The following is an 11,515-nucleotide window of genomic DNA, read 5'->3' as shown; positions in this document are numbered from 1 at the left end:
AAGAATTACTGGCTGGGCGTGGTGGCTCACACGTGTAATCCCAGCACTTTGGGAGGCTGAGGTGGGTGAATCACGAGGTCAGGAGTTCAAGACCAGCCTGGCCAACATGGTGAAACCTTGTCTCTACTAAAAATACACAAAATTAGCTGGACGTAGTGGTGGGTGCCTGTAATCCCAGCTACTCAGGAGGCTGAGGCAGGAGAATCGCTTGAACCTAGGAGGCAGAGGTTGTAGTGAGCCGAGATCACACCACTGCACTCCAGCCCCGGTGAGAGTGCAAGACTTCATCTCAAAAAAAAAAAAAATTATTATTGTTTCTTCTTATAGGGATGGCATTTTGCCATGTTGCCCAGGCTGGTCTTGAACTCCTGGACTCAAGCAGTCTACTCACCTTGGCCTCCCAAAGTGCTGGGATTACAGGCATTAGCCACCGGGTCTGGGCTTATTGTCGAGTTTTAAGAGGTAATTGTATCTTTTAGATAGCAGTTCTTTATTAGATATGTGTTTTGCAGATATTTTCCCCATTCTGTGGCTTGTCTTTTCATTCTCTTAAACGTGTCTTCAGCAGAGCACAAGTTTTTAATTTTAATGAAACCAAATTTATCAGTTTTTTCTTTTATGCATCGTGCTTTTGGTGTTGTATCTAAAACGTTATTGCCAGCCTGGGCAACATGGCGAGACCCTGTCTCTACTAAAAATACAGAAAATTATTTGGGCATGGTAGCGTGCACCTGTGGTCCCAGCTACTTGGGAGGCTGAGGTGGGAGGATCACTTGAGCTTGGGGGGCAGAGGTTGCAGTGAGCGTAGATTATGTCATGCACTCCAGCCTGGGTGACGGAGTGAGACCGTGTGTCAAAAAAATAAAAAAAAAAATTAAAAAGTCATTGCTAAAGCCAAAGTCACCTGGATTTTCTCTTATGTCACCTTCTAGGAATTTTATATTTTTGCGTATTATACTTAGGCCTATGATCCATTTTGAGTTAATATTTGCAAAAGGTGTAAGGTCTGTGTCTAGGTGAGTGTTTTTGCATGTGGATGTCCAGTTGTTCCAGCACCGTTTTATCAAAAAGAGTATCCTTCTTCCATTGAATTGCCTTTGCTCCTTTGTCAGAAATCGGTTATATTTTTATGTGTCTATTTCTGGGCTATTCTGTTCCATTTATCTATTTGTCTATTCTTTTATCAATACCACACTATCTTGATAACTGTAGCTTTATATAGTAAGTCTTGAAGTCAGGTAGTGTCAGTCTTCTGACTTTGTTTTTCTCCTTCAATATTGTGTTGGTTATTCTGGGTCCTTTGCCTTTCCAGATAAAATTTAGAATTAGTGGCCGGGCGTGGTGGCTCACGCCTGTAATCCCAGCACTTTGGGAGGCTGAGGCAGGTGGATTGCTAGGTCAGGAGTTTGAGACCAGCCTGGCCAACATGGTGAAACCCCATCTCTACTAAAAATACAAAAATTAGCTGGGCTCAGTGGCAGGAGCCTGTAATCCCAGCTACTGGGGAGGCTGAGGCAGGAAAATTGCTTGAACCCGGGAAGTGGAGGTTGCAGTGAGCCGAGATCACATTACTGCACTCCAGCCTAGGTGACAGAGCGAGACTCCGTCTCGGAAAAAAAAAAAAAAATAGAATTAGTTTGTTGATACCCAACAAATAACTTAGTGGGATTTTGTTTGGGATTGTGTTGAATTTATAGATCAAGTTGGCAAGAGCTGACGTCTTGATAATATTGAGTCTTCCTATCTATATACAATAAATAGCTCTCCATTTATTTATATTTTCTTTGATTTCTTTCATCAGAGTTTTATAGTTTTCCTCATGTAGATCTTGTACATATTTTGTTAGATTTATACCTAAATATTTCATTTTCTTGGTGCTAATGTGATATTGTGTTTTTTATTTTAAATTCCAACTATTCATTGCTGGTATATAAGAAAGCACTTGAGGCTGGACACACCTGTAATCCCAGCACTTTGGGAGGCCAAGGCAGGAGGATCACTTGAGCCCAGGAGTTCAAGACCAGCCTGGGTAACAGTGAGACCCTGTCTCTATTAAAAAAAAAAAAAAAAGAAGAAAGCACTTGACTTTTGTATATTAACCTTGTATCCTGCAACCTTGCTATAATTGCTTATTAGTTCCAGAAGTTATTTTGTTGTTGTTGATTCCTTGGGATTTTAAACATAACAATCATGTCATCTGCAAACAGAGATTATTTTACTTATTCCATCCTAGTCTGTGTACCTTTTCTTGTCATATTGCATTAGCTAGGACTTCTAGTATGATATTGAATAGAAGTAGTGACAGCAGACATCCATGCCTTGTTCCTGACCTTGGGGAGAAAGCTTCTAGTTTCTCACCAGTAAATATGGCACTAGCTATAGGTTTTTTGTAGATTTTTTTTTTTTTTTTGAGACAGAGTTGTGCTCTTGTTGCCCAGGCTGGAGTGGAGTGGTGCAATCTCAGCTCACTGCAACCTCTGTCTCCTGGGTTCAAGCGATTCTCCTGCCTCAGCCTCCCAAGTAGCTGGGATTACAGGCATGTGCCACCACACCCAGCTAATTTTGTGTTTTTTGGTAGAGACAGGGTTTCACCATATTGGTCAGGCTGGTCTTGAACTCCTGACCTCAGGTGATCCACCCGACTTGGCCTCCCAAAGTGCTGGGATTACAGGCATGAGCCATCACGCCTGGCTTTTTTTTTGAGGTACAGTCTTGCTCTGTTGCCCAGGCTAGAGTGCAGTGGTACAATTATGGCTTACTGCAGCCTCAACCTGCCAGGCTCAAGCACTGCTCCCACTTCAGCCTCCTGAGTAGCTGGGACCATAGGTGCATGCCAACACCCTGGCTCATTTTTGTAGAGACTAGGTTTTGCCATATTGCCCAGGCTGGTCTCAAACTCCTGGGCTCAAGCAATTCATCCACCTTGGCCTTCTAAAGTGCTGGGATTTTTGTTTTTTTGTTTTTTTGTTTTTTTTTTAGATGGATTCTTGCTCTGTCACCCAGGCTGGAGTGCAGTGGTGTATTGTGGCTCACTGCAACCTCTGCCTCCCTGGTTCAAGTGATTCTCCTGCCTCAGCCTCCTGAGTAGCTGGGATTACAGGTGCCCACCACTATGCCTGGCTAATTTTTGTGTTTTTAGTAGAGATGGGCAAACTCCTGACCTCAAGAGATCCACCCGCCTTGGCCTCCCAAAGTGTTGGGATTTCAGGCGTGAGCCACTGTGCCCGGCTGTAGATGTTTTTTAGCTATGTTTTTTCCATTAGGATTTTTTTGAATTTTTATTTTGACAGTTTCAGACTTACAGAAAAGTTTCAAGAATAGTACAAAGAATTGCTGTATACTCTTCACCTAGATTTGTTAAATGTTCACATTTTACCACATTTGTTTAGCCTACCCTGTTTCTTCCTCTGTCTCATAGATGTATTCTGTTCCATTGATCTATTGATGTATCTATGTATCTATCTATATATATTTATATGTGTATTCTTTATATATATTCTTTATATATATTTCTGTTTTCCCCTGAACCAATTGATAGTCAGTTGCAGACGTGATGCCTTTTTATACCTAAATACTTCAATGAGTATTTCCTAAAATAAGGAATTGTGTTATATAAACACTGAATAATTATCAAAAATCAGGAAATTCACATCGATAACAATACTATTATATATAGAATCTACAGACCTTATTTAGAACTCACAAATTTCCTCAACAATAGCCTTTATAGCAAAAAAAAAAAAACCTCTGAATAATGTGCATTTGGTTGTTATAGCTCTGTAGTCTCCTTCCATATGGAAGAGTCCCTCAGTCTTTCTCTGTGTTTCATGACACTGACATTTTTGGAGAGTGCAGGCTAGTTATTTTTGGACAGTTCCTCAATTCGAGTTTGTCTGATGCTTCCTCATAATAAGACTCAGGTTATGCATTTTGGTAGGAATCTCACAGAAGTGATGCTGTGTCTCTTTCAGTGCATCATATCAGGATGCACATGGTGTCTGATTGTCCCATTAATGGCAATGCAAACTTGCATCACTTGGTTAAGGTAGTGTCCATCGGGTTTCTCTGCTGTAAAGTTACTGTACTATCTTGTAGGGAGATGCATTCGGCTTATGTAAATATACTGTTACTCAAACTTTCACCCACCAGTTTTACCGTTCACTGACGATTCTCACCTGGAAAAATTATTATGGCCGAGGTCGACAAATGTTGATTTTCAAATGCCATCTTTCTTTTGACGTGTCTTGGTTGGCTTTCCAGTATAAGGGAGCACTTTTCTTTCTCCTACATTTATTTATTTATATCCTCATAGACTATAGTTGTCTCCTTTACTCAGTGGGTTATAACACATTAAACTATTCTTTATTTTGATTTGCAAATGTCCCATATTTGACCAGTAGGACATCTCTAATCTCCTGTGTCCTTGGACACATTTTCATCTCTCTTTGAACAATTTCTTGTTTTCTGGCACCACAAGATGCTGCAGGCCCATCTTATACTTTCCCTGCCACAGCCCTGGAACCAGCCATTTTCCCAAGGAGCCCTGTCTCTTTTTACTAGAGAATGGCATTTAGTAACCTAGATTTGGGCACTAGGTGTTATAGCTATATTTTAAGAGTTTGCTTTCTTGTTTGAAAAAAAAAGCTGAAGCCACGTTACTGACAATCAGATGCTCTTTGTTGGAAGTGTTGGGAAATAGGCAATATCTGCCTGTAAAAGTTGTTGGGCATTGGTGTCTTCTGAAAGCAAGTTGTACCTTGGGATGTGGTACCACAGAGATTCAGGGGAAGGAGCAGAAGTAGAGGTGACTAGCAATGAGGGTGGACTGGAACAGTTGAAAGGATAATAACAGCTTATAATTTGCATTTAGTGAGCACTTACTGTGTGCCAGACAGTGTGCTGGGAGCTTCACAAACATTTTATCCGATCTCTACAATAATTCTAGGAGGTGAAGTAAGGTTGACTTACTGGCTAGTAATAACTGAGCCAGGATAAGAACCCAGAGAGGGGCCGGGCACGGTGGCTCACACCTGTAATCCCAGCACCTCGGGAGGCCGAGGCGTGCAGATCACGAGGTCAGGAGTTCGAGACCAGCCTGACTAACATGGTGAAACCCCATCTCTACTAAAAATACAAAACTTAGCCGGGCATGGTGGCTTGCACCTGTAATCCCAGCTACTCAGGAGGCTGAGGCAGGAGAATCACTTGAACCCGGGAGTTGGAGGTTGCAGTTGAGCCTCTGAGATCGCACCACTGTACTCCAGCCTGGGTGACAGAGTGACACTCCGTCTCAACAACAACAACAGAACCCAGAGCGGGAGGAAAATGGTGGGAGAAACCATTGAAGAGGGAAAATGGCATATCTCTGGATTTTGGATAAATCACTCCAGTGTAATAGGTTAGGAATTTGAAGACTGAGGCTCTAGTCCCAGCTCTGCCACCCACTAATTGTGAGATCAGGGGTAGCCACATAGCCTCTTGGAACTTTAGTTCTCTTGCCTGGCTACCTCACAGAGTTGTTAAGAGAATCAAATTAAATAGTGACTCCAAAAGCAGATTTGTAGACCATGAAGTGCTACACAAATGGAGGTGGTTACTATTTATTTATTTATTTTGTTTTTTAGAGACAGGGTCTCACTCTGTCACCCAGGCTGGAGTGCAGTAGTGTGATCACAGCTCACTGCAGCCTTGAATTCCTGGGCTCAAGCGATCCTCCACCTTCACCTCCCAAGTAGCTGGGACTACAGGTGCATGCCACCATGTGGAGATATTTTTTTTTTTTTTTGGTAGGGACAGGATCTTGCTTTGTTGCCCAGGCTGGTCTCAAACTCCTGGGCTCAAGCCATCCTCCTGCCTCAGCCTCCCAAAAAGTACTGGGATTATAAGCATGAGCCACCTTACCCAGCTGGAAGTGGTTATGATCTACTTAGCCTTATGAGCCCAGGGGTTTCCTCTTCCATCAGATACCATAATTCTCTTGAAAGTATAATTGATCACCGGGCACGGTGGCTCACGCCTGTAATCCCAGCACTTTGGGAGGCTGAGGCGGGCAGATCATTTGAGGTCAGGAGTTCGAGACCAGCCTGGCCAACATGGTGAAACTCCGTCTCTACTAAAAATACAAAAATTAGCTGGGCGTAGTGGCGGGTGCCTGTAGTCTCAGCTACTTGGGAGGCTGAGGCAGGAGAATCGCTTGAACCCGGGAGGCAGAGGATGCAGTGAGCCGAGATCGCACCACTACACTCCACCTTGGGTGACAGAGTGAGACTCCGTCTCAAAAAAGAAAAAAAAAAAAAGAAAGAAAGAAAAAGAAAATATAATTGATCTAGGTTACAGGAGAACCCCAGTGATCTGTGTCCCTCCTTTACCTCATGTGCCAGTGAATTTCAAGGACACTCCTTTGGCAAATATTGAGTTAGCTAATGCTACCAAACCTCCCGTCACTTATACTTCTTAGTAACTGTGGCAGGTAACCTCTAAGATGACCCCCAATGATCCAGACTCTTGGTATTCACCCCTTTATTATTGTGTTTTTTGTTTTTTTGTTTTGTTTTGTTTTTTGTTTTTGAGACGAAGTTTTGCTGTTGTTGCTCAGGCTGGAGCGCAATGGCGCGATCTCGGCTCACTGCGACCTCTGCCTCCTGGGTTCAGGCGATTCTCCTGCCTCAGCCTCCTGAGTAGCTGGGATTACGGGCGCCCGCCACCACGCCCAGCTAATTTTTGTATATTTAGTAGAGACAGGGTTTCACCATGTTGACCAGCCTGGTCTTGAACTTCTGACCTCAGGTGATCCGCCCACCTCGGCCTCCCAAAGTGCTGAGATTACAGGCGTGAGCCACTGCGCCCATCTCACCCCTTTGTTTAATCCCCTCCCCTTGAGTGTGGGCTGACCTAGGTACTTGCTTCAAACTGATGGAATTAGGCTACTAGCCTAGTCACTAAGTGAAATCCTATCACCTTTGACACATTCCATCAGTTTGAAGCAAGTACCTAGGTCAGCCCACACTGAAGGGGAGGGGATTAAACAAAGGGGTGAGATGGGCGCAGTGGCTCATGCCTGTAATCCCAGCACTTTGGGAGGCCGAGGCGGGCGGATCACGAGGTCAGGAGATTGAGACCATCCTGGCTAACACGGTGAAACCCCGTGTCTACTAAAAATACAAAAAATTAGCCGGGCGTGGTGTCGGGCACCTGTAGTCCCAGCTACTCGGGAGGCTGAGGCAGGAGAATGGCGTGAACCCGGGAGGCGGAGCTTGCAGTGAGCCGAGATCACGCCACTGCACTCCAGCCTGGGTGACAGAGCGAGACTCCATCTCAAAAAAAAAAAAAAAAAAAAAAAAAAAAACTGTGACTTCTGACCGGGTGTGGTGGCTCACACCTGTAATCCCAACACTTGGGGAGGCTAAGGCAGGATGATTGCTTGAGCACAGGAGTTTGAAACCAGGCTGGGCAACATAGTGAGATCCCATCTCTACAACAACAAAAAAAAAAAAAAAGAAGAAAAGAAAAGAAAATTAGCAAGTCATGGTGGCATACACCTGTAGTCCCAGCTACCCAAGAGGTTGAGGTGGGAGAATCACTTGTGCCCAGGAGGTCGAGGCTGCAGTGAGCTGTGATCATGCCACTGCACTATAGCCTGGGCAACAGAACAAGGCCCTGTCTCAAAAAACAAAACAACAACAACAACAACAAACTATAAAACTATGCCTTCTAGCTTGCTAGAGTATGATTATCTCTTTTGTTGGCTTTGACGAAGCAAGCTGCCATGTTGGGGAGGTCCATGTGGCAAGGAACTGAAGAGCAGCATGCAGCCAGAAACTGAGGCTGTCAGTCTAATAGTCTTTGACAAATTGGAAATCTGCCAATAACCAGGTGATCTTGGAAGTGGCTCCTTCCTCTGTCAAGCCTTCAGATGAGACTCCAGCCCTGGATGACACCTTGATTACAGTCTTGTGAGGGAGCCTGAAGCAGAGGACCCAGTTAAGCTATGTGTAGATTCCTAATCTACAGAAACTGTTAGATGAAGAAATGTTGTGGCTTTCTTTTTTTCTTTTTTCTTTTTTTTTGAGATGGGGTTTCACTCTTGTTTCCCAGGCTGGAGTGCAGTGATGTGATCTTGGCTCACTGCAACCTCCACCTCCAGGGTTCAAGCGGTTCTCCTGCCTCAGCCTCCCAAGTAGCTGGGATTACAGGCATGCACTACCAGGCTGGCTAATTCTTTTTTGTATTTAGTAGAGATGGGGTTTCATCATGTTAGTCAGGCTGGTCTCGAACTCCTGACCTCAGGTGATTCACCCGTGTCAGCCTCCCAAAGTGCTGGGATTACAGGTGTGTGCCACTGCACCTGGCTGAAATGTTGTTTTAAGCCACAAAATTTGTGGCCATTTGTTACTCAGCAATAGATAACTAATACAGTAACCATCTTTTATATAAGCTCCTCTTATCATCTGTTTGCTCCTGTATTTCTTTTTATTTTTTGAGACAGAGCCTTGCTGTGTCACCCAGGTTGGAGTGCAGTGGCACTATCAGCTCACTGCAGCCTCAAACTCCAGGGCTCAGGAGACCCTCCCACTTCAAACTCCTGAGTAGCTGGGACTACAAGCATGCACCAACACAACTGGCTAATTTTTTATTTTATTTTATTTTATTTTTGTAGTGACGAGGTCTCGTTATGTTGCTCACGCTGGTCTGGAACTCCTGGCCTCAAGCAGTCCTCCCATCCCAGCCTCCCAGAGTGCTGGGATTGCAGGTGTGAGCCCCTGCGCCTGGCCTCACCTGTATTTCTTACAACTCTGCATTTTCCCTCCCTTGAGCCAACCTTGAACTGCTTTGCTTCCTTCAAAACCTTTCTACTATACCTTCTGGAAACCTCACTCTATAGTTAAGAAGCTCCCCTTGACCGGGCATGGTGGCTTACGCCTGTAATCCCAGCACTTTGGGAGGCCGAGGTGGGCGGATCACGAGGTCAGGAGTTCAAGACCAGCCTGACCAACATGGTGAAACCCCGTCTCTACTAAAAATACAAAGATTAGCTGGGCGTGGTGGCACGTGCCTGTAATCCCAGCTACTTAGGAGGCTGAGGCAGGAGAATCGCTTGAACCTGGGAGGCGGAGGTTGCAGTGAGCTGAGATTGCACCACTGTACTCCAGCCTGGGTGACAGAGCTAGACCCTGTCTCAAAAAAAAAAAAAAAAGAAGCTCCCCTATAGGATATAATATATTTGGGGTTTTTGTGTTTTGTGGGTTGTTTTGTGTGTGTGTGTGTGTGTGTGTGTGTGGTTTTTTTTTTTTTTTTTTTTTGAGATGGAATCTCCCTCTGTCGCCCAGGCTGGAGTGCAGTGGCGTGATCTCAGCTCACTGCAACCTCTGCCTCCCGGTTTAAGCGATTCTATGGCCTCAGCTTCCCGAGTAGCTGGGATTACAGGTGGCCCCCACCACGCCTGGCTAATTTTTGTATTTTCAGTAGAGACAGGGTTTCACCACGTTGACCAGGCTGGTCTCAAACTCCTGACCTCAGGTGATCCACCCGCCTCGGCCTCCCAAAGGGCTGGGATTACAGGCATGAGCCACTGCCCCCGGCCAGGTTTTGTGTTTTTTAGAATGGGATCTCAGTCTGTCACCCAGGCTGGAGTGCAGCAGTGCGATCATTTCTCACTGCGGTCTCCAACTTTGGGGCTCAAACAATCCTTCCACCTCAGCCTCTGGAGTAGCTGGGACTGCAGGTATGAGCCACCGCACTTGGCTGGATATAACATATTTGAATAAAAAGGGAGACATACCTCGTTCCTGGATGGGCAAACTCATTTATTGAAATGTTAATACTCTCCAAATTAATTTATAAATTTAATGCAACCCAAATAATTTTTAGTTGATATTACATTTCTAAACTGTATCCCTTTAGAAGAGTAAACATCTAGAAATAATCAAGAAAATTCTGAAAATGAGTAATGCATACCAACTATTCTTAGCACTTATTGAAAGACATTGTGAGGCTATAGGAATTAAACAGTGATACCAGTTCAAAACTGACAACTAGATCAGTGGAACACAATAGAAAGTTCAGAAAAAAACATTGCCTATGGACAATTTAGTAATTGACAGATATTTTAATTCATTGGTGAAAAGATAGATTGTATAATAAATGGTGTTGGGATAACTGGCTTGTGATTTTGGTGAAAATGAAATTGGATCTCTATCTAATTCCTTACACCAAAATAAATTCCAGGTGTATGAGATAAATAAATAAATAAGGCTGGGCGCCTGGCCTAATTTTTGTATTTTCTGTAGAGACAGGGTTTTGCCATGTTGCCCAGGCTGGTCTCAAACTTCTGGCCTCCCAAAGTGCTGGGATTACATGCATGACCCACCACGCTCAACCCTGCTCCCCTTCTGGGAGTCAGTCTTGCATCTTGTCCCTGGGGGTGGGCAGCTTAGTCTGCTCAGGTGCCCAGGCCATATAGCCTGGGGTGTCAGAGGAACTGGTACTTCAGGTAGGACAGGTATGTGTCCCAGCCCAATGTCAGGCCATTGGTGTAGGTGACTCGGAACTGGGAGGAGGGGGGTGCACAAAGGGAAAGTTCGCCAGCGTGCAGCCGGCCACATGCACCAGTCAGCCTTGTAGAATTCCCAGAACTTGTCCTGCAGCTCCTGGCAGCTCTCTCCCAGCGTCTGGCCTTCCAGGCAGCCAAGGCCCAAGACGTGTCATATGCTCAGCATGGGAGAGGCTACCAGCTGATCGATCCATAAGGACCTTCCTGAGGGCATTTGGGAGGCCACAGAGGCCAGACACAGGGAGTAGGTGGTCCAGCCAGAGGTACCAGTAGTGCGGGAAAGGATCCACGCTGCCATCCACTGCAAGCATGCTCACTGAGTGCCACCTGTGGAACATCTGGTCAGGCTGGGTGTAGACCTCCCAGGACTGTCACACACCGTCCCGGGCTACCATAAGCACACCACAGCCCAGTGTGTTGATGACCAGCAGCACACAGCCCTGGAACAGGGACTGCCCCATAGTCCACAGGCCATACAGCCAGTGCCAGTAACATTTGGCCCTGTTGTTACTCAGTTGTTGTCTGAGTAACATTTGGCATTGTTGAGCTCTCCCCTCCATTTGGAAGATTTGCCCTTGGTTTCTGTGACACCGTACTCTCCTGGCTTTACTCTTTACTGTTTGGCCACTACTTCTCAGTCCCTTTTGCGGGCCCCTCTTCCTCTGCCCTTTCCTTAGAATCTGGTGTTCCATAAGGCTATGTCCCAGCCTTTTTCTCATTTTTGTGGAAATAAATGAAGACCCACCAAATAAGAAAAGCAAAGCCTATTTTTTTCAGAGCTTGCTATAGCAAGGGAGTCGGCCACCATCACTTGCCTATTGGCAGAGACTCAAAGGCAGGCAGAGCAGTGGTAAAGCTTTAGCATGGAGAAAAGGGAAGGCTTCAGGTGTGCCCTAACTGGAGGCTGTTGGTGGGGGAAGCTGGAGGTGGCTAGCTAGAAGCGAGGTAGCCTATGTGGTTGGTTGG

General features: G+C 45.2%; 1 pseudogene; it reads right to left on the bottom strand.

Annotated features, from left to right (window-relative positions):
* Positions 1 to 7,710: 7,710 nt before the first annotated feature.
* Positions 7,711 to 11,082, bottom strand: LOC101134371 (mpv17-like protein 2; annotated as a pseudogene).
* Between the last annotated feature and the right edge of the window lie 433 nt (positions 11,083 to 11,515).

The sequence above is a fragment of the Gorilla gorilla genome, chromosome X (assembly GCF_029281585.2).
Source record: "Gorilla gorilla gorilla isolate KB3781 chromosome X, NHGRI_mGorGor1-v2.1_pri, whole genome shotgun sequence".
Taxonomy (NCBI): domain Eukaryota; kingdom Metazoa; phylum Chordata; class Mammalia; order Primates; family Hominidae; genus Gorilla; species Gorilla gorilla.
This window is presented reverse-complemented; position numbering and strand designations above follow the sequence as displayed.